The 23625-nt window shown below is 53.9% G+C and overlaps 1 protein-coding gene across 2 annotated transcripts in view; it reads right to left on the bottom strand.

Moving 5' to 3' along the window:
• The window catches only part of RXRA (retinoid X receptor alpha), a 101133-nt gene that overhangs the window by 33218 nt on the left and 44290 nt on the right, over window positions 1–23625 (bottom strand). Inside the window, exon 1 of one of the 2 annotated variants that reach the window (XM_077787911.1) lies at window positions 36–380. The exons of the other annotated variant lie outside the window; for it this stretch is intronic. The gene's annotated coding sequence lies outside the window, so the exon portion shown is untranslated. Of the gene's footprint in view, window positions 1–35; window positions 381–23625 lie in introns of those variants that run through there. 2 annotated transcript variants of the gene reach the window in all.

The raw sequence follows: 23625 nt of genomic DNA, 5'->3' as shown, positions 1-23625 counted from the left end.
AAAATTCCCAGTGCAGCTCCATCTTCCCAAACCACCTTCTTCTGGAGTTTCCACTGAGGCATTTCCACCTCAAGCCAGGTATCAGTGCCCTCCTCCACCTCGCTGGCACAGCTCTAAGCTCTGCCACGAGCTCGGCATCGCTGCTCCAGCTGATTCCCTCCTGCTACAGGATAATTTGGATTTGTCACGGGGCCAGGCCGTGCGTGGGGAACAGTGAGAGCAGCACCCAGCCCCTGTGGAGGTGGCTCGGTCTGTGCACCACACACGCCAGGTGTGTGTCCATCCACAGGGAATGCTGCGTGTTCAGAGGTTGGATTTGAGGATTTTGGAGCTCTTTTCCAACCCGAATGACTCGGTGATTGTGGAACACTCTGGGGCTGGCTGTGCTCTGCAGGCAGCAGGACAGGCTGTGTCTGCCTGTCCCAGGGGAGCAGAGCAGGGGGGGCGGGAAGGGGGGCTTATAAATAGACTCCAGCTCTCCCAAGAGGAGACATGGAGCCATTCCTGGCACGTTTCCTCCTCATCCTGTCACGCTGCTTGCAAAACAATCCCCAGCGAGGAAGGGGCTGGCTCCAGCCCCCAGGGAGGGGCAGGAGGAAGGCGGCGGGGAAGGAGGGGTGCAGCTCGGGCAGGGCTTCCCCCAAAACCCACCCGGACCCCCCAGCTCACAGCAGGGCTATCCAGAGGCACACCAGCACGGCCACTTGGGTGTTCATGGTGGCTCTGCCTTTGGCTGCAGACCCCAAAGTGAAGTAAAGTCTGGAAAATTCTGTTTTCAGTCGCCTGCATCCCTCAGGATCAGCTGTGTCCCCAGGATTTTGGCGCAATTGGCACAGGAATGTCACCCAGTGGGACACACAGCAGCCCAGCCTCAGCAACCTTCCCTGGAGATCCCTGAGCCTGGTGGGGAAACCCCAGCAGGAGGAAGAGAAGGTTCAGCAAGGCAGCGATGCTGCTCTCACAAAGATGTGGAACCAGCATCCCACTGCTACATCCAGAGTCCCATTACTGTCTCCAGAATCCCACTGTTGCCCCCAAATCCCACTGCTGCCCTCAGAATCCCACTGCTGCCCCCCAAATCCCACTGCTGCCCACAGAATTCCATCACTGCCTCCAGAATCCAACTGCCCCCCTCAGAATCCCATTGATGCCCTCAGAATCCCACTGCTGCCCTCAGAATCTCATCACTGCCTCCAGAATCCCACTGCCCCCCTCAGAATCCCATTGCTGCCCTCAGAATCCCACTGCTACCCCCTGAATCCCATTCATGCCCTCAGAATCCCACTGCTGCCCCCAGAATGCCATCACTGCCTGCAGAGTCCTCCTGCTGCCCACTGCTGCCCTCAGTCTCCCCAGTCTCCCCAGTATCCCCAGTCTCCCCAGTATCCCCAGTCTCCCCAGTATCCCCAGTATTCCCAGTCTCCCCAGTATCCCCAGTCTTCCCAGTATCCCCAGTATCCCCAGTATCCCCAGTATTCCCAGTCTCCCCAGTATCCCCAGTACCCCCAGTCTCCCCAGTCTCCCCAGTCTCCCCAGTCTCCCCAGTCTCCCACCTGTGACCCCACAGCCCGGGCAGAGCTGCAGCCCCATCCCGGGGCCGGGCTCTCACGGGATGCTGGCACACACCAAGCGTGGCCACCGCGTCCCCCGAGCCTGAGGGAGGCACACCAGGAGCCCCAGGAAATTCCCAGAGGGTGCCGGAGCTGGGTTTGGGGTTTGGAAAGGGCTGGGAGAGCAGCAGGGCCCTGCAGAGCCCCCAGGACCCCACAAACCCCATGGCGGAGGGACACCTCCCAAGGAGGCAGCAATAGAAACAGGCCCTTGGCCTGTGCAAAGGGAAGGCAGCAGAGCAAAATCCTTCCTCAGGAAAGATCCGGAATGTTTCAGGCAGGAGAGGTCACGGGAGGGTCACTGGCAACCGGCCCAAGCAAAGCACGTGTGGGGCTGGTGCCTCTCCCAAAACCCCAATTCCTGGGCACCTCATGAGTTCCAAGCAATGTGAGGCCAGCATCTCTCCCAAAATCCCAATTCCTGAGCACCTCAGGAGCTCCAAGGACATGCAGGGCTGGTGCTTCTCCCCAAATCCCAATTCCTGGGCACCTCACGAGTTCCAAGCAATGTGAGGCCAGCATCTCTCCCAAAATCCCAATTCCTGAGCACTTCAGGAGCTCCAAGCACTGTGGGGTCAGCTCCTCTCCCAAAATCCCAATTCCTGGGAGCTCAGGAGTTCCAAGGACGTGCGGGGCTGGTGCTTCTCCCCAAATCCCAATTCCTGGGCACCTCACAAGTTCCAAGCAATGTGGGGCCAGCATCTCTCCCAAAAACCACAATTCCTGGGCAGCTCAGGAGCTCCAAGCAGTGTGGGGCTGATGCCTCTCCCAAAATCCCAATTCCTGGGTACCTCAGAAGCTCGAAGCAGTGCATGGCTGATGCCTCTCCCAAAATCCCAATTCCTGGGCTGCTCAGGAGCTCCAAGGACATGCAGGGCTGGTGCTTCTCCCCAAATCCCAATTCCTGGGCACCTCACGAGTTCCAAGCAATGTGAGGCCAGCATCTCTCCCAAAATCCCAATTCCTGAGCACTTCAGGAGCTCCAAGCACTGTGGGGTCAGCTCCTCTCCCAAAATCCCAATTCCTGGGAGCTCAGGAGTTCCAAGGACGTGCGGGGCTGGTGCTTCTCCCCAAATCCCAATTCCTGGGCACCTCACAAGTTCCAAGCAATGTGGGGCCAGCATCTCTCCCAAAAACCACAATTCCTGGGCAGCTCAGGAGCTCCAAGCAGTGTGGGGCTGATGCCTCTCCCAAAATCCCAATTCCTGGGTACCTCAGAAGCTCGAAGCAGTGCATGGCTGATGCCTCTCCCAAAATCCCAATTCCTGGGTACCTCAGAAGCTCCAAGCACGTGTGGAGCCAGCGCCTCTCCCAAAATCCCAATTCCTGGGTACCTCAGGAGCTCCAAGCAGTGTGGGGCTGATGCCCTCCCAAAATCCCAATTCCTGGCAGCTCAGGAGCTTCCTGCACATCCCATGTCACCACATCAGCTCCCACATTAATGTGATCCCCAGCACCCAGCAAGGAACTGTGAGGGAAAACCAGAAAAGGGAGGAGAGGAGTAATGGTGTGGGAATGGAGATGTGGGTAGACACGGCCACATTTGGGGTGTTTACACCCAAACCCCTCAACCACACACTGGGAAAGCTGAACCACACCAGAAGTTCTGCAGAACATCAGGACTCAAAAGTTCCAAGCAATTTCTTGGACACTGGGAGGTTTCCACTCCTCATCCAAACACTCCCAGCTCCAAAACCCCGTTGGGAGAGCAGCAGCAATGGGAAACATTTATATCCAGCAAGCAAATATGGTTTTTTAAACTCAGCAAAATCAACAGTCCACTTGAGGCAACTCAGCCCAGATGCTGCCAGTCCCTGGCTGGAGGGAACTGGAGTTTGGGGAAAATATAAATTGAGGTGGAGAGATGGGCATCAGGAGTGGGATATGAGGATTCTGCCCTCTTCCCCATCACAAGTATCCTAAAGGACCTTGACTGCAAAAAGAATGCTACAAAAAAGATAAAAAAGCCTAGACTGAGGAAGTATCCTTAATAGACACAAATAAATTTCCAAATTGATGAGAACCACTTGGACTGCAGCAAACAGAAGAGGCATTTCCCCAAAGGCATTTTCAGCTCAAACATTGTGAGACTGCTCCTTCTCCTTGTGGAGCTCTGCCATTTAAAGCTGCTCTGTGTGACTATCTCTTGACCAAAATAAACTCTGTGCCTGCTTCTAAATTAAAAGAAAAAATAGACAAAAAAAAAAGTTCTGAAAGCATTTCCCCTCTGTCACACCCCTCAAGTGCAGCTATTTTCTGTGTGTGTCCTTTGTTTCAGCACAACGACCTCTGTCTCTCCCCAAAGATGCCCCATGGCAGTTGGGAGATCAGAAACCAGAGCTCGTCAGCAGCTGGAGAATTTGCAGTGGAGCTCTTTTTCTTCTTCCAAACTACGAGCCTGCCAGCCACCGAGTTTGGAGGGGAGTTTTTTTCCCAAGGAATATGACATTTAGGGCAGGGCCACATGATCCATGTGCGAGGGATGGCTGCAAGGAGCCCTGGGAGTGTTCCCACACCAGGAATCATCCCCTGGACACCAGACCCAGCACGGGAGTTTTGTGTTTCTGCTGCTCATCCCTTTCCCTCAGCAGATCCCTGACTTTGCAAGATCTCTTAGGGATGAATTCCCACCTCACAGGGGTTTGCAGCAGCCCCAAAACCAGACAAAAGCTGATGCCAAAGCTGGGAACAGATCCTGGCAGTTCCAAAATCCAGGGTAGCATCTCAACTGCTGGATCACCCCTCAGACAGAACTCTTCTGGCATTATCATAATCATAATAATAATTAGAACAAGAATATTATTGATCATTTTCAATAAGGGAAAAAAAAACTCCATGAAACATGGGGGCAGCTCCACTGCTGTTTTCCATCCCTTTGGCATTCAGCACAAAGCTCCAGCTTGGACCAGCCAACGTCCACAGCTGGATGCACCCCAGATGGGCAGGTCAGACCCTCCAGGAACACCCAGAATGCCACCAGCCCTTGCCACCCTTGCCTGTGGCATTTTGTCACCCAGTGTCACTCCAAGTGCTGCTGCCTGGCCAGGGCACGTCTGCAGCAGCTGAAGCAGCTTCTGCTGATCCAGCACTATCACCAGGGCTGTGATTTTAACATTTCTAGACCACAAAATGTTCCAGAGCAGAACAATTCCAATGTGCAGAGGCACTTTTATTCCCAGGATAGGTCATTTGTACTGGAATAAAGTGTACCAGCATAAGCTTTCACCAGAATAATCTTCATTTATGCCTAAGAGGCTTTGCCAGTAAAACTACAGTGACCTAGCTCTGCTGGAAAACCTTTTCTGGCATATCCTGGGAGTTTACTCAGCAGCTCGGTGGCTCAGAGAAAGGGGAAGTTAAAAAAAAACAAACAAACATATTTCAAGGCACAAACAGACTCCCTGAGCTGTGGTTTTCTGCAGCTGAGGAGAGGATACAACCACAGGCAGTTCACTGGCATCAGAGGGGTTTGCAGCACCCCAGGGCTCAAGGAGCTGGCACTGCAGGACCAACCCCAGAGCTGTCCCTGGCACCAGCTGAGATTTGGAAAGCCACTCACAACCCCCTGCTTCCGCTTCTGCTTCTCTTTTTTTTTTTTTTCCCTCAGCACCTCTTCCTCCTTAATCAGAAAGCGAATCAACTCTGCGTATTAAACAGGAGGAAATTCTAAATTTGGGTTGCCACTCCCTTCCTTTAGTCAGCCCTTGGTGTTAGAGCTATATGGGGCCATACTAGGAAGGGAGCAGGACCAGCATCCTCCTCCTCTGCCCTCCAGCATCACTTTGGGGGTGCCCAGGTTCCAAATCCTCACCCCCAAATGCACGGGGACAAGGTAAAGGCAGTGCCCCATGCTCCTTCCTTGGTGACTCTACACAAAATGAACTCAGCACTGCAGATCCACATCCTTTTGCTCTCATTCCTCAAAAGCAGCTTGGGAATCTCCAGACAAGGAACCTCAAATGATGGAGGTTTCCCTTTCCTTTTCTCTCACCTTCCCCAGAGCAAACCAGGGGATGAGTGGAAAATATCAGGAGAACAAGAGGATCAGGGCAGGACAGTGGTTTTCATGTGAAAATTGCCATGGTAATGCTGTGACCACAAGAGGTCAGGTCCTCACTTTTGTCCTGATCACAAACTCGGGGATGAATTTAAATAACCCCTGGCCTACAATCTTGAGTAAGTTTGCTCTCAGTTTATAGCAGCAGAGCTGAGAACTGAAGGGAGGATGGAGCAAGAGCTGCCTCTTCCCCTTCCAGAGGTGGCTGCTGCCATGGAGCCAGCAGTGCCTGCCTTGGGCACGCTCAGGGGGCTGACGTGAGCATGCAGTGTGCTTCTTATCCCAAAAACTCATCCCTGGGTCCAAGAAACAAGCAGCACCCTGTGGCAAATCCAAGCAAATTAAGCTGCATTGAAAGCACTTTGCCCAGTGAGGACAGGCAGCTGATCCTCTCAAACCACTGGGTTCTGAGCACACAGGGAATCCCTGGGAATGGATCCTGAGCTGTCCAAAGATGCAGCTGTGTTCTATCCATAAATCCTGTCTGAGTATCCTTTCCACAGCTACAGGCAAAGGGATGGACGGCCATGGGAATGCAGCATGGTTGCTGAGTAGCTCGGATTTCAGCAAAAAGCAACTGGAATTGCTTTTTCTTTTTGTATTTCTGGACTTGAGTACAAAGACAAACCTGAGAACATCCCTCTGAGACGTCCCTCAAGCCCTGCACATGGGGCAGCACACAGAAATCTGTCTTGCTGCAGGCATTTCAAAACCACCACGTGCAGCTTCTCCTCAGGAATCTGCTCTGAGATTTGGGAGGCTTTCTCCAGCCACACTCAGAATCTTCCCCAGGTGATGCTGTGGTGGCTCAAGCTGCTCGAGGACAATGTGAAACTCAGTTTCAGCAGCAATCTGCACAGGGTGGGTTCCTCCCCCCAGCAGGTTTCACTCTGACCAAACTAAAACCACAAAGCCACAGAGCTTCTCACCTCTGGCTCCGTGCTCTCCCCAAAACCTTCCCGCAGCACCTCTGCTGAACCCAGCCAGCAGCAGAGGTGCTTTTTGGGGTTTCAGTGCAGCAGCAGGGCTCTTACTCAGCTGGAGGGATTCCACAGCATCCCTCTGCGTGCTGCCAGGCATTGGTGCTGCCTCCTGCCAGCATCTCACCTGCAGCTCAACCCTGGCGTGAGCTCACAGCACCCACGAGCAGCTTTTCCACTGCACTCTGCATGCCAGCCTCTCCCTCCCCAGCCAGAATTCCAGCTTACCACCCAGGAAACCTCTGCTCTCTTCCCACAAGGAGAAGGGGAAGTGCAAAAGCATCCCACTGCTGAGCCACAGGGGCTCCCCAAAGTGGGACCCACCCCAAACCTTGCAGTAGCATCCCTGTCCCACAGCTAGGTCACCTCTGTCTCTGCAGCTCCAACACCTGCTCTTCCTCTCCATCCTGTTTTATTTTCTCCACTTTTTGGCAATCCGGCTCAAAGCACCACTTTTGGGAGGCACTCACCCCTAACTCACCCCATCACCTGCTGCACCCTGGGTGCCCAGGGGTCTGGAGACCCCCCCACCACAGGATCCACACCAAAAATGGGATAGCCGCTCCCAAGTGTGCTCAGCATCAGCACAGGGGCTTATTTTGGAGATTTTTTTCCCCTTAAAAACCCCATCCCACCCTCTCAGGAGCCTGCTAAAATCACACCCTGCTCCTGAAGCAGTGGCAGAGCTGGGAGCCTGCAGGGGCTACGCCGTCTCCAAGGGGGAAGGATTGAAAAGGGGAATTTTCCAGAAGCTGCTGTCCCTGTGAGCTGCCTGGCAGTGGAGCAAACGCCACACGGACCCATCCCAAACCATCTCCCCACCACATGGAGCACCCCCAGCCATGTCCCAAGCAGGCAGGGCAGGCAGAGAAGGGAAAAGCAGGAAGGGCAAGGAGCAGGACATATGGGAAGTGTGAGGAGAGCAGGGAAGCCCAGGGGGAGGGGAGCGGGCAGCTCTCCCCCACCCTGGCAGAGCTGGGTGGAGGGGGGGAGGGTGCACCCAGGCAAACAAGGATTCTGCTGATAAAGCAAATGTGACTCAATCACACGCTTGTGCAAAGATGTCACAACAGTGCTGAGAAATTACAGGCTCCTATTTCATCCCTCAAGGGCCGGCCTGGCCCCACTCTCACAATGCTCTCTGTTCTGCAGTCAGAGTGCCCCTAATTTACTGGCTGGGAACCCGCTGCAGGGCCAGCCCATAATAGGGGCAGTGTAGTGCTGCTGCCAGGGCTCCTGGGCTGCCAGGGGGTGGCTGATGAAGGGCTCGACGTGGCAGCTTTTCAGAGCCCTTTGTAGAGGTAGCTCAGAGCAGGGTTGTTCCCTCCTGGTGCTTTTTGGGGTGTGGGACAGGGGGCTGATGCTCCCAACCCAGCTGTCTGCCCCAAATCTGGCAGAGTTGGGATTTCCCAAGCAAACCTTGCTTGGGGTTACATCTCTCCAACTTCTTGGGTGTCCTCGTGCACCCTAAAAGGTTTGGGGGACCTCACTGCTGCAATTGTCCCCTGTCCCCCTTCCCCAAGCCTGGAGCAGGCCATGGGGAGGTGACTGGACCTGCTGGCCGCTTTCCAGCTCCCAAACTGCACCAGTGAAGCCAAACTAGCAGGAAATGATCCCAGCAGAGCTCCCTCTGCTCCACAAAAACCGAGGGCTGCTCCCAGGGATTCTTTCCTGATGGGCATCACCATCGTGGGGACGTGGTGATGGTGGCACCCAGGCACTTCCCAAATCTGCCCATCCTGCCCAGGGAGCTCCTCGTCCTCCCTGCAGCCTCTGACCTTGGCAGCCTCGCTGGCTCCATCCCAGTCCCTGAAAAAAACACTTTGAGAGATCAAGCACCGTGGTCCCACAGGTTGCTGGAGCTCATTATGGCCTTTTAATTACATTCAATTGCAGTTTTATGGGCTTATGGGCAAATTGGAAGTGATCTGATTGCCCTTGAGGGGGTGTTGGGCTCTGAGCTATGAAAATCCAAGCAGGATCCAGTGAGATGAGCAGGGAGCTCAGAAGCTTTAGGCTCATTCCAGCAAAAAGAGGGAAGCTTGCACTCACCCTGGAGATCCCCCAGGACATCCCAGTAATGAGCCACACACGTGCCATGTGCTGGGCCCACCAGAACCCAAATCAGGCACTGCCCCAGTACATCCCAACCACTGTCCCCAGCACCTGGGGACATCCCCATGCTGGGCTCCAGGGAGGAGGGATGTGGAGAGTGGATGGGGCTCAGACCTGGAGCCAAGCTCTCCACTCCTGTGGAACCTGCTCCCTCAAGCCCTAGAATATCCCCCTGCAAAGCAGCAGGGCAAGAAGTGGCCAAAAGGATGCTGAGTGCTCTGGGAAACAGGAGCTCCCAACCCTCAGCTTCCCAGCAGATCTGGGATGAGCCAAATCCTAAAGAGCAGAGCAGCCCAGCAGCTCTCCCAGGCACTGCCTTTGAGATCCATGGGCTAAAATGTGTTGCTGGTTTGTTAATGAGCCCTGGAGGTGCAGGATGTGCTGCATCCACCCCTGCTCTGCTGATCTGGGGGATTGGCAGGAGGGACAGCACCTCTCCATCATCTTCTGCACCTCCCCATCGCCTTCTGCTCCCACCTGAGCTCAGCACCAGCAGCCCACATGGCTTTTAGAGATCCTGCAGGATGGGCCAAGCTTTGTGCTCGGGTCTGAGCCAGCAGCAGGAGGTGAGAGGAGGAGGAGGAGAAGACAGCCATGAATTGCAGCTCCCTGCCTTTGCCTGGCTCCCAGGAACAACAGCCCACAAAGCACCAGGCAGGCAGATTATATTACGGTGCTGTGCGTGCACATTAATCCAGATTTGTGATAATTACAGTCATTCACTTGGCATAATGGGCTTTAATTGATCCAGCAGGGCCTGGCTTGGTGCTCACCACCAGGCTGCAGCTGGCAGCCCAAGACACCAAAGCTGTGCCACCACCGACCAGCAAAACCAACGCTGCTTACTGGTTTTCCAAAAAAACAGTTGTGGTGGTTTTCCTTAGGAGGTGCTGGAGGATGGCAAGGACACAGGGACTTCTCCATCTCTCAGCTGAGACCCAGCAAGCCTGGCATGGGCACGGAGGTGTCACCTGGTCAGGAGACATCTCATGGGCAACCGAGTGGGATGAGCCACCCCTCCAGAGGGTGTGACTGCTGGGAACTGGGCACGGGCAGCCCATGGGGACGCTGTTTTCCAGGTCTCCTTGCAGAAATGCTCACCTCTCACAACCATGCCTGGTGGGAAGTTGGTCAACAGATCCCTGAAGGTCCCTTCCCAGCAGCATTAATGGTGACAGAGATGGAAACACAGGTAGGGAAAGGAACCCAAGGTCCCAAAACAGCCATCCCTTCCCACCTCAGCTCCTCCTCCACATCTCCATGACTGGAGAACCCTCTGGAGTGAACCAGTTCCCTCAGGGACAGTGCACCCACATTGTGACCCTCAGCTGCAGGTCCAGGAGGCAGAAGGAGCCTGAGAACCGGGTGCTACACAGGAAGGTGTGTGACAAGACAGTGAAAGCAGAGTCAGATCCCCTTCCAAAAAATCAAGCTCCCTCTAGAAACTAGATGCCATGCACTTTTTTTTCCAAGTGAAAGAAGCTTTCTCTGGTTTTATGAGACCTGCTGGGGATCAGTGACACGTTTTGGGTAGGAGGGGAAGTTCAAACCCCCTCAGCTCCAGCTGTGTGGCAGGAGGGATGGGCAGGCAGGCTGGGTGGGTTGTTCTCCCTCTCAGGCCAGAGAAGAGGCTTGGGAAAACTTTTCCCTCCTTCAGGCAGGCAGCAGCAAGGGATGGGCTGCCTGCAAGCTGCCTTTGGGTTTAAGTTTCTGGTTGGAGTCCAAAGCTAATTAGACTGCTCCAAGTCCAATCAGATAGCCTCAGCTAATTGAGCTGGCCACGGACAGGTCAATGTCCAGCGGGGCTCGGCGTTCCAGGAGTTCTGGCAGCCCACTGATAACTGCCAGGGCCTGGGAAGGGGAAGGACCCCTCACAAAAATGTTCCCTTCATGTACAGGCAGAGCTCCCCTGCCAGAGCTGAGCACAGCTCCGGGTTAACCCCTCAGGCACCACAAGCATTGTCACCCAACCCCAATGCATGGAGAGGCCCCAAAGGCAGTGCTGGGCACGGATAAAAGGGGCTGAGTGGGGCATGAAACGGGGTGATTCACCAGGCTTTGGTGTCACCTCTCCCGGTGTCACCCCAACAACAGGCACTTGGTGATCCGTATGGCACAGAGCAGAACCCCCACACCACACAGCAAGGGCAAAGCATGGGAATTCCAGCACACAGCTCCTGGAAATGTGACACTGAGGACCCCGGAGCTGGGTGCTCCATGCTCTCCACATGGCTCCTCCAAAGCTGGGTCAGATGTGTCTGCACCAGATGCAGCCTCTGGGCCAGGACAGAGCCCTGGGAGCCAGCAGGGCGGTGGGATGGGGTCAGCAGCACTTCCCAGATGTGCCTGGGCACTGCAGCAGCCAGGGGAGGGGAACTGAGGGGCAGCCAAGCACTGGGGTCAGGGAGAGCATGAGGAAGATGAGGGACTTTGAAGAAGGTCCAGCAAGCCCTTCCTCGGGTGGTTCTCAGCCCCGCCGAGCAGCTCCCCCAGCTCCTGAGTCCTAGGGCAGATTCCAGCCAGGAAAACAATAACATCCAGCTCCCCAGAAACCACAGACTTCCTTTTTTCCTCTAATCCTGCCTGGATTTCCAGGCGGGCAGGAAGATGGCAGCCTCGATCTCTGCACTGGGAGCACCGAGAGAATCCCCACAGCCTCCCCCTCCACCTCCAGCTGCTGGGAAAGGCTGTTCCTCTTCAGCTGACAAATGGATGAGACATTTCATTAATAAACCCCAGCTTCTCCTCACACTTCTGATTACAATCTCTCTGTTTGGATCCCTGCTCATGTTACACGTTCGTCTCAATTATATATTCCCTTCTCCTTAAATCCCCACTTATCTCCTTTACCACGTAAATCACAGAGTGGGCTCTGGTTTGGTTTGGTTCTTTGGTTGTTTCGGGTTTTTTTTTGCCTGCCTAACTTTCCCTGCTCCAACAGCACTTAGAAAATAAACAGGAATTTAAACTGCAGCATGCCCTGGTAGAATTTGAGTTCATCTTCCAGCAAACCCATCCAAGGAGGGTGACACTGGTCCTGCTCACCACCACTTGCTTCCAGCCCCACCAAGTTCACCAAACACTTTTATTTATTTTTGGCCCAGCCAAAAATCATTACTGGGGCATCCCTAAGAATATTTTCCCCCCACAAATCCCTTGTTCCAGCTGGAGCAGAACATGAGACACCGACCAAAGCAGCAGCACAGGGCCAGCCCAGCCTGGCTCTCCCTGCACAGCCCCATATCCCCCTGGCAATTAAGGCAATTGCTTGCATGGAAACCTAATTATATTAGGGCAGTATTTAGTAATTTTTAACTGTTGGGCTGGTGGCTCAGCTCCCTCCCCCTCCTGCATTCCAGCAGCGCTGGGCAGGAGTTGCAGCACTGGAGTCTGCCCTGATTCCACCACAGCTTTAAAGACAGAGGAAGAGGAGCATGGAGGTGTGATGGGTTTGGGTGGTAGCCCTGGAGATACTGGATGAGCTGGAGAGTCCCCAGCCTGGCATGGGAATGCCCAGCCCTGGCATGTGGTGGCCTCTTGGTGCCACCAAGATAAAGATGCTCCAAGGACCCCTGCCACAGCACCCTGCTGCCCCCAGGCAAGGGCTCAGCCATCTCTGATGCAAATTCAACACTCCAGCCACAAGGTTTTGGATGCCCTGGATTGGAGCAGGCACATTCTTCTCTCAGGATTTTTTCATAGAGGAGCAAAGAGGGAAGAAAGAGAAAACAATTTCTATTTCTGCTCCTTGTTTTTCCCATGTGGAATGTGTTTGGAGAATTGTTTCCCTGGGGTGAGTGCTGGGTTGGATTCTGGTGAGGATTGTTTGAGCCTGGTGGCCAATCCAACCCACCTGTGTAGACTCCTGAGAGAGGGTCACGAGTTGTAAGTAAATTAGATATAATAGTTAAAAAAAGTAAGTATGTAGTTTTAGTATCTCCTTTAAACAGCATATTAATGTATTATAGTACAGTTATAATAAAGAAATCATTCAACCTTCTGAACTAGAGTCAAACATCATCATTTCTTCCCATCGGGTTCACCTGCATTTACAATACTGGATCACCTACATTTACTACACTCCATCCTCCACCCTGGTACACAAAACCTGAGTAGGCACCTCCACAGCAAGCCCCACCAGGTACCCAAAAATAACAGCCCCAGGAGCACCTTGGCCCTGTTGCCCCACAGGCAGCAGAGCAGGAGCTCACCACGGACTGAGCTCCACCACGGACTGAGCTCCACCAGGGACTGAGCTCCACCCTGGACTGAGCACAACATGGACTGAGCTCCATCACGGACTGAGCTCCACCAGGGACTGAGCTCCACCACAGACCGAGCTCCACCATGGACTGAGCTCCACCAGGGACTGAGCTCCACCAGGGACTGAGCTCCACCACAGACCGAGCTCCACCACGGACTGAGCTCCACCAGGGACTGAGCTCCACCACGGACTGAGCTCCACCATCGATTGAGCACACCATGGATTGATCTCCACCACAGACCGAGCTCCACTATGGATTGAGCTCCACTATGGATTGAGCTCCACCACAGACTGAGCTCCACCACGAACCGAGCTCCACCACGGACCGAGCTCCACCACAGACTGAGCTTCACCACGGACCGAGCTCCACCACGGACCGAGCTCCACCACGGACTGAGCTCCACCACAGACTGAGCTCCACCACGGACCGAGCTCCACCACGGACCGAGCTCCACCACGGACTGAGCACACCATGGAGAGCACCACAGGGCCCTCACACCGATCATCTCCATGGCACACCCAGCTCACTCAGGGGCCAGCAGGACCTCGAGGCTCCCCCAGCCCATCCCTGACCCCCCAGTTCCCCATTCCCAGCCCCGGAGAGGCTGGCGGTGCCTTTAAGAGGCCGAAGGGGAATGTGGTGGCCGCTTTTCCAAAGGCCCATTAATTTGCCAGCGTCACATGCTCCGCAGCTGCAGCCTGGCAGTGATTTATACTCCTCTGAAGTTCATCAGAGGGAAAAGTACTTCCCAGGCACATCCATTCCCCCTTCCCTCCTCTTCTCCTCTCCGGTGCGAGCTGCCCGTGTCCAGAGCCCGGTGAAAATCCCGCGGCTCCATCCATCACCCTGAGTGTCACCCCCTGCCCTCACCACCCAGCCCAGGCACTCCCCTTCTCCCCGGCATCTGCCAGCAAAAGAAAACTTCCTCTGCCTTCCTCTCCTCCGTGACCCACCGATGAGAAAGTCATTAATTAATAAGGGGCAGCGCTGCTCCGGCTCCTCTGCGGCCTGCAGAGCCCCCTCCTCCCCATCGCCAGGCCCTGTAGCCAAAATAAACGTCAGGGAGGAGGCGGGCGTCCCCTCCTCCTGCCGTCCTCCGGGGAGGTTCAAAAGTTCAAGATTTTCACATTTCCCTAACGTTATTTCAGGAAATTGCTGGAGAAAGGAAAGCCGGCGCTGCTGAAAACGCGATCCGCAGGCGGATCCAATAACACACGGAATCCAGGCAGGGCTGGGAGTGTGCCAGGCGTGGTTCACAGGGAGCACCATCCCCACCCCGACGCTTGTTTTTGGAGCATCTTTGCTGCCTTTCACTGGGTTTTTCCTAAAGCAAACCCAAAAGCCGCCCCAGAGGTGGCAGACACCAGAACAAGCTGCCACAAGGTCTTTAGGTCACTCCTCAGAGCCAGGATGCTCAGAGCATCAGCACTTAGCAAATTCTAGCAGCTGGTTTGGGGGTGATGCTAGTTCACAGCATCCCCAAGAACATCCCACAGTGTAGAGAATATGGGTGCCACAGTCCTGGGTCCCCAAGGAATGAGAGCTTGGCCCCAGATGTGTGCAGGGCTCTCTGCAAGCACTGCCCTGACACATGTTTGGGTTCCCTCCTTCCTTCCTCTCAAAACCCTTCAGATTTCACATTTGCACAGACCTCAAACGCGACCCGAGCCGCACCTGGGTTTGCATCAAAACCGGGCTCAACGACAGCTCTCACTGCAGGTTCGTGGGAAAGGTTCGTAAACCTACTGAAACTCCTGGCAAACCTGAATTTGGGGTTACAATGAAATATGAAACTCGGCTGCTTTCATGTGGTTTGGGGTTTTCTGTTGCAAAACATTCGGCGCAGCAGCTCGGGGCGAGAGCGCGACAGCCGAGCGCACCGCGGCGTGTCCACGGCAGAGAGGAATTCGGATACACCCCGGCAGCGCTCCCTGGCAAATGATTAACCAGGATTTGGGAGCCACCTCATTAGCCTGGGGGCTGGAGCAGTGCCACCAGCACGGGGCAGAGCTCCTGGCACTGGCAGGGACCCAAGGCGGGGAGGTTGCCTCGCACCGGCGCAGCTCCGATGGATCCGTGCTTGTGGAAGAGCCTGGATGTGCCATAGCACGTGGAATTGTGCCTCAGGAAGGTGCTGGCAAGCTCCCTGCGGGACCAAGAGATCCCAGCATGGAGCTCCTGAGGGCCATCTCATCCCAGCAGGACACTGAGCACCTTTTCCCTGCCCAGCTGATGGCAAAGAGGGGGTGGGAATCCTTCACCGCCCAGTGTTGCCTCACTCCATCCAGGCAGTGAGGAGGTGGGACTGGTTTGCTCTGGGATTTTCTAAGTTTGAGGAGTTCTTGGGGTGCTTGGAGTCAGAGTTTCTGCTTTGAGCCCACTTTGTCCAAGCAGCTCCACTAATTCCAACTGGGAGGTGGTGATGGAGACAACACCTTGAAAATGAGCAGTGAGTATCCCAGACCCCTGATTTCCCTGGAGGAACAGGAGTTCTTCCCAGGTATCCATCCCTCTAAGCCTCCATTAACCCCTTGCTCTCCAACAGCTCCTCAAGGTCTGGGTGTCACCCAGGCCACCACAGGCAGGGAAGAACCACAAAGGATCAAGATCTTCATTTTACCACCCATCCCTGAGGCTCTCCATGGCTGTGACAGAGCTCCAGGCACCGGGCATTGCCTCCAAGAAAAACCACATCCCAAAGGAGGGGGCGGACACCCAGCCAGGTCAACCAGAATCCCAGGCTTGTTAAGGAAGTTTGTATTAATTAGAGAAACGCGTTAATACCCTGGGAAAGCCACCAACCCCGGAATGCTGTGCAGACACCTCCTGCTCCCCTGGAACAGCTCAGTCCCTCCTCGCCCCAGCCTTCTCCACTCCCTCCCTGCCCTGACCTCTGCCAGCTATCACCCCCCTCACTCCCATCTCTTATTTACACCCCTGGGCCACTTTTTCTCCCCCTCTCTTACACATTTGAAAGCTGCCCACCTTAAAGCACTGCTGCAAATTCCCAAAACATCCCAAATTAGATTTATGGCTGCACAGAACCCAGGCGACACCAGGGCCAAGAAGCAGCACTGGGATGTTGGGGCACTTTCTGAACCCAGCCCAGGCCAGGACGGGATTAAGTTCATTCATATCTACACTATAAATAATAATAATCACAATAATGTCATTTTTGCAGCGCGGTTCTTTCAATAGGGGATGATGAATGTATTTGTAACGAGCCGTGGTAAAGATTTTCAAGCCATCTAATTAGGCAGCCGTTTCCTTTCCAGACATGCCCAAGTCCCTTTGGAAAAGGAAACGTGGCCTCCAATGCTCCCTCTCTGATGTGGGAACGCTACCCTGTGTCCTGAAACTCAACTTCCCCAGGGGCACCCTTTGGAATCCCAAATTTCCCATATTCCAGAGCTGCCTCGTTTAATGAGCACCCAGAGGGAGCTGGGATCACACAGGATCTGCTCCAAGAGGAACCAGAAATCCCAGGGAGGTGCTGGTGTGCAGAACCATCCCACTGTTCATGGTGCCAGGGAGACTCAAAATGATGGGGAGGAGAAAGGGACTATTCAAGGGACGGGGCAGCCCATCCCAGCGCTGATGTATTTTTCCTTTTGTGCTTGGGATTCCCACAAAACACTAACTTCATTATTGATTTCTGCTCGTTTGTCATTTTTATAACCTGCCCAGCACTTCTCCTGAGGGCTGTGACTAATTCCACTTCCCCAGGCTGGAAGGAGAGAGAGGCTTTAACTCTTTTGGGATGGGCTCTGGCAGGGCACCCACAGAAATCCCAAATGTTCAGCACTTTATCCGTGGCAATGGGGACATCTGCCTTCCCCAGCTGAGCCCCCAGGGCTGGGAAGGCTGATGGAACCAGCAATCCTTCCCTCCTTCCCAGCAAAGCCCTGGGATGGAACTCCCAGAGGAGAAGGTCCATTGAGTTAAAGGCAGCAGATGCTGCTTCCGAGGGGTGGGATACAGGGAGCACCAACCACAGCATCTGCAATTATGGAAAGCCAGATAAAGAAAATCAAATCTCATGTTTCAGGGCATGGGCTGATGAGCCCAAGGGTCAGGAAGGAATTTCTCTCCCCTTACACAGCAGTGCACAATTGGGTCAGTGCATTACCAGGTGCCACAAGCCTGGGATTGTTTTTCCCTTTCCTTTTGGAAGCCCTTGGCACAAGAGCTGTGTCTGAGGGAGACGATGCCTCTCCCACCACCCACATTCCTAAAGCTCAGAATTCCTATTCCCAGGTGAAAGATGGCACAAGGACCTATGCCACCACTCTGTGGTGCTCCCTGCCCCTCTCAGCCTTAATTATTTCTACCACAATCACCTAAATTAGCACAATCCCCCCTGTGAGAAGGGTACTTTTCTTCCCCAGTGTTTGAAAAACACGGTGTACACCTCCGGTGCTATTAAAACAATGAGCAGGAATAATAAAAACAGCAATGCTGGCTTAGGAAATAATGAACTGGAAAAGGGGATGAATGGAGAGGATGGAGCAAAAAAACCCCGATGGTTTTGTTCCCAGAGGTTGGGAAGTGATGGTTTTGTTCCCAGAGGTTGGGAAGTGTTTGTGGTGACAGTGGTTGCTCTCACTTCACGCCTCATCCAGCATCCCTTCCCTTCCTTGAGCAACTTCCCTGTGCTAAAACTTGTTTAGCTGGAAGGATCTAACCACAGGGAAGAGGGTTCAGTTTCAAATTAAAACAAAGCCAGCAAACAAACACAAATTTGGTCTGGAACACGTGTCTATCTGCATCGGCCCTTGCTAAACCAGGCTGTGCCAAGCCACGCACTTCCTAATCCTGACAAAGAGTTGCTGGCCTTTCCCACTGCCAAGCAGCAATTCCGTGTCACCCAGGGTGGCACTTCCCAGGTGATCTGCACTGGTCACACTCGACACCTGCCAGAGCCAGCAGCTCTCCCCACACCCTGTGAAACCACACTTCACAAAGCCTGTCAGAGGGGGGGACGGGGATTTTATCAAACAAGACCTGTGATTAGTGCAGTCTGAAGTTAATGCAGCCAGCCAGGAGGGGATTTGGGGGGGTGCAGCTCCAGGCTGGGGCTCGGCATCGCTGCCCGGCTGAGCCCCCCGGCCAGCACCACCTGCTGACCTCCTGTCCAGCTCATCTTGGAATTCAGGGCAAGATGAGCTGTCCCAGAAAGGTGTAAATCAGCCAGAGGGTGGGTGCTGAGCTCCAAACCCACCCCACTCCCAGCACCACGTGGGCACATCTCAGAATCTGAGGTATTGATGATCCCAAAATTGCAAAAAGTCTCTGTCTTTCAGCCCCGCTGCCAAAGCAGAAGCCAGAATTGGTCTGTGCTGGTTTCCAGGTTGTTTATTCTGTTGATCTCTCACATGTTCTGCTGCCCTGCCCAGCTCTGTCCTGCAGGGCAGCGTGTGGGGCTCTGCCCTCAGTGGGATGTGACAAACATTAAATACCAGAAACTCCCTGGGCTGCATTTACAATAACGTGCCAATATCTGTCACCTACGTTGGACAGTGTGTCCCCAGCCTGAACCAACAGGAAAATGCCAACACCACAGTGAGACATGGAGGGCATGAAGAAGGAGAAAAAGGACAAGGCACACCCAATTTCCTCCAGCTTGTCCCCTTTGGACCCCTCATCTAGAATCCTAAAATTTTACTTTTGCACCCGTGCCACACTTAATTATTACTTATATCAAACACTCAGAGCTGGTAATTCATGCTGTAAGATTGAAAACTCTTTTCCATGGACAGAGATCACAGCCAGTGTCTCTGGGGGCTCTGTCCAGGGGGGTTCCTGACCCTGCCAGGGTCCCAGACCTGCCAGGGCAGCCAGAGGGAAGCCATGGGTTCCCACACACATCCAAGGGCAGGGAGTCACGTCCCTGCAAAGCTGGAATCAAAGGTATGAAATGGGGCTGGATGGGATCTGGCGTGCCCAGGCTTGGTCCCTACAACCCAGACACCCAGCCAAGAGCAGAAAGCAGGAGCAGAAAAGGGATGGGGCAATGGCAGTGGGACAATAGTTTGCAGGGGAATGTCTGAAGGAGCCTGTGGTGGCTTGCTTCGGGAAAGGGGAAAAAAAAATGAAAGAGGAATGAAACAAAAGAAAAAAAGGACAATAAAGCAGCTGTGGAAGAGGCTGAGGGTGTGTGGGAGCATCTCCAGCAGCACGGAGAGCGTTCCCTCCCCACTGGGCAGGGCTGGACACGTGGCCAAGGCTTGGAAAACCAAACCAAAGGAAGAAATGGATGGTGCCATGAGCCAGCAGAGGGGAAGGATGGTGCAGAATGCCAGCACAGAGCTGGGGACAGTCCTGCATGCACTGGGAGCTGGTCTCTGCCCTCAGGTCTGGTATTGCAGTGCCCAGGGGGCTCCTCGAGGTGATGGAGACACAAAGCCTCACCTGCCTTCATCCACCTCCCCATCCCGTGACTCAGCAGAGCTCCAGAAATACCCAAAACCCCCAACTCATACCCAGACAGGAAATTCTGGCCACCGTGGAGACATCCTCCCCCAAAACCATCGTGTCCCAGAGCTCGTGTGAGAGCAGAGAGGAGGAAACATCCCTTCCCCTCCAGCCCTACCCAGCAGAACAGCTTGGAGCAAGCTGGGAACATCACCCATGCTGGGAACAAAGCAGTGGTTGTATCCTGGGCACTGGGAGAGCTGGGAGGGGAGTTGCTTTTTTTAAGTAGAAAGGCTTCAGGGGGTTATTTTTTTCCTTTTTTTCCCCTTTTTTGTGGGTTTGGTTTTTTTCCATGTTAACTGAAAATGTCAATGAAACCAGGACTGTTCCCAGAAAAAGGACTTACACAGATGAATTAATTTCATGTTTGGGGGAAGTAACAATGGAAATTCTCAAAAGATCCCATGTCAACAGCTGTTTTTGTAAAAAAAAAAAAAAAAAAAAAAAAACAAAAAAACACCAAAAAACCCCACAAGTTTTATATTGAAACAATTTCTTGTTTCTGCTCCTTTGCAGTGATGTGAAATTCCGTAAAGGCTGAAATCAAACCAAACAGCAAGATTTGGAACAAATCTTAAGAAAACTTCATGAAACCCATCCAAGACCCTCCTAAACACCCTCAGGCCTGGCCTCCCGAGAAGGGTTTGGTTCAATAGGACAGGGATTGGATAGGGATGAGGTGACACATCCCCATGCCCCACCTCAGGGGCAGGACCTGGCTCTGGGACCCCAAATCTGAGTGAGCCCAAAACATATCCTCACCCTGCAGGACACCAGAAGGTGACACTGCATTGCTGAGCTCCAGAACATTAAAAAAATCCCCAAAATGAGAAGGAAGAAGCAGAAGTGAGTCATGAGTCAGGGCTGCAAAACTGTGAGGAGGTGTCAGGGTCAGGATTTGGCTCCGGGGCTCCACCCAGCATCACAGGAATGGTGTTTTCCTTCATTCCCCCACCTCTCCTCCTCCATCCCGGCTCCTGCAAGAACCCTCAGATCTGCCATTTGCCTCAATCTGCTTCGAATTACCCACAACAATGCCGGGCCCCGGGTGGACACGGAAAGTGTCTCCAGTTTATTGTGGTTTTAAGCCGTCCCTAACACTGCACAGACATCGCTGGAATATTTCCTCCTCCTTTAAGACCCGGGGATGACTCTGCAAGGCAGAGAGGGACCCGAGGACAGGCAGCAGGAGATGAGTGGAGCCAGCTGCCTCTCTGCTGTGCTGGGGGCATGGGAAGGGAGCACTGGGGGTCCCCGAGGTGATGCTGAGCTCGGGGCAATGTCCCCTGGGCTGGGCAGTGACCGGCGGGGCCGAGCGGCCGCTGAACCCGCGCTCGGCTCCTGCTCCAGAGAGCAGCCAGCCCAGGCCAAGGGGCTTTGGCTGGGGCAGGACCACCCTGAAAGCTGAAAGCCACCCTTGCTGTCCCTCAGATCCCTGCACGGAGCTGGCTTCTCCCAGGGCAGGCACTGGGATGTGCTGGGGTGGCTGTGCTGGCAGGGTGACATCCCTGCCACCAGTATCTGCTGTCCTCTACATCACAACCATCAACATCTGCTGTCCTCCACATCACAACCATCCCCATCACCAGTATCTCCTGTCCTCCACATCACAGGATGTGGTTTGGGTTAGGAGGGAACTTAAAGTTCATCCAGTCCCACCTCCTCCATGGGCAGAGAACACCTTCCACTACCCCAGGTTGCTCCAAGCCCTGTCCATCCTGGCCTTGGACACTTCTGGGGCAGTCACAGTTTCTCTGGGCGCCCCGTGCCCATCCTCTGAGTAAAGAATTCTTTCCTAACATCTCCTCTAAATCTCTCCTCCTTCAGCCAGCCATCCCAGCCAGCATCCCTGCTGCTCCCTGCATCCCTGCTGGCATTCCCACAGCCAGGCAGGCACTGAGCCTCTGCCTGCAGTCAGCCTCGTGTTGTCACACAAATTGCACCTGGGAAACTGTTACAAGAATTAATTGATCATATAAGTACAGTAATTGGAACTTGCAAAGCATAGATAATTACCTTTTATTAGTTCCTGTAGATAATCCATTATACTCTGATTAGGCCTCAGTAAGGATCTTACAGCCCTGGTTTGATTAATGGCAGATTATGGATATTAAACTCAAGCAGGAATAGATAAGTTACTATTTTCTTTCTTGCCTTAGGAGTGCATCACCCTGTGAGTTATGGCCAAGAGTTTTCCGAGGTGCTGGGGAAGTCAGGCATGCCTGAAACTCCCACCTGACCTGACCATGCTCTATCTCCTATGGTGGGTACCAAACTTTTCCCAGTGGCTCAAGATCCCCCAAAACACATTTATCAACCTGCTTCCCACTGACAGCCACTTGTTCTGCAAGGCCTGACCAGCTCCAACCCTGGAGAAATAACTGCCACCACTTTTTAACCCAAACCTCACCCCCCATCTCAGATGCTCTCATTTCCACAAATGCTTTGACCATGTACTTATTTTCCATGATGCTCTGCCCAGGATGGAATATTGATCTGCATTTCCTGCCTACAAGTGCTTGGCTGCTGCCTGAGGTCCTTCCTGCCCCACTGTCACATTCAGTGGGGCTGACCCCACACCCAAACCACCATTTTCCCTGGGAAAGGCATCCTCAGTGGGATCAGCTGTAGGATCGGGGCTCTGCTCCAAGAACCACCACTCCCTGTTTGCAGAATAAGGAGCACAGGATGGGGGCAACTGGACAAAATCTGCCTGCAGGCTACAGGAGGCTTTATTTAAGGGGAATAAATAAAAAATAAGGCTGTGATTATCTCGGGTCACTCTCCAGCTGCCACCCAGGGACAGAACGGGGAGGGGGGGAGTGTTTTTCAAATGAATAAACAAACGCCAGCGGATGTGACATGCCGAGGCACAGCCACAGATTCCTCCTCTCTTCCTGGCCAGATAACCCCCTTGTTGGCACGGGGTTGGGGATTGGGAGAGAAGAGGAAAGCAGGGAAACAGCAAATATGGGAAAAGGGGGGGAAAACACCCTTTGGAGAAGCCACGGGAGCGAGGAGACTGCGTCCAGTGCCAACCTATTCATCCTGCACGCTCTGCACTGCCAGGGCTGGGGATGAATGGATTTACTGCCCATTAAAATAAAGCCCTTTCTGTAGTTTATAAACAATGTGGCTGCTCGGTGGGAGGCTAGACATTTTAGTTCATTAAGCAGCAAATTATCTCTGCTCCTTTTTTATTTTTAAGTTTATTTACACCTAGAGTTGGGCTTTTTTATCCTTTTCTCCTCCTCCTCCTCTTCCTCCCCCCCTCAGCCAGAAGCTGAATTCTTCTCCAGGCCCCGAGCTTGCTCCTCCTGTGGCCGCTGGCCAAGCCACAAAAATAATCCTGCTTATGTATCAAAAATGTTCCTTACAGGAAAAAGAAATTTCTATCTGCCTAAACGCCAGGCGTGGCTGAGGGAAGTGCCGGGGCAGCACTGCTGGGCACAGAAGGAGGCTCAGCAGCCATCCTGGGAATAGAACTGGGCCCTGGGGGAGAGCCAGAGACATCAGCAGAGGCTGCCAGGTCCCAGCGTGGCCTGGGACAGGGACAGGGACAGGGACAGCATGAGCAGAGCCCATTGTGCCAGGCAGGAACGTGAACAGACCCTTCCCTTGGCATTACAGAAACCCGGCGTGCCTGCCTGGAAATGCCAGCCTGGCTGGGAGCCTTCCCTTGTGCAAGGGACCCCTTGTAGGGAGGGGAGGGTGACAGGGTGACACAGCTCCAGCAAATCCCTCCTGACACCTCCAGCTGGCATCTGCCTGGCCCTTTTGCCAGAGGCTGGCAGAACTGGCCAAAACTCCCCAGCCTGGCTCCACACCAAGGCTCTGCCAGCAAACTCCTCCGGCAGCAAAGGGCAACCTGCAGGATGCTGAGGATGCTGACACCAACTGCTCCGCGAGCCTGAGGATGTCCTGCCCTTAAACCAGCCCTGGGATGGCACCGTGGAGCAGCCAGCAGCTGGCTGAGGGTCCATGGTGCCCTCTCCACCTCCAGCACAAGGCACAGCAGTGAGGGAACAAGGACATGTGGAGGGGCAGCACCTGGTTTAGCCTCCAGCAGCTGTAAGGATGCTCTGACAGACTTTCACAAGAGGAAGAACTTTCACAAAGGGATG

Source organism: Lonchura striata, chromosome 22 (genome assembly GCF_046129695.1).
Source record: "Lonchura striata isolate bLonStr1 chromosome 22, bLonStr1.mat, whole genome shotgun sequence".
NCBI classification, from domain to species: Eukaryota; Metazoa; Chordata; class Aves; order Passeriformes; family Estrildidae; genus Lonchura; species Lonchura striata.
This window is presented reverse-complemented; position numbering and strand designations above follow the sequence as displayed.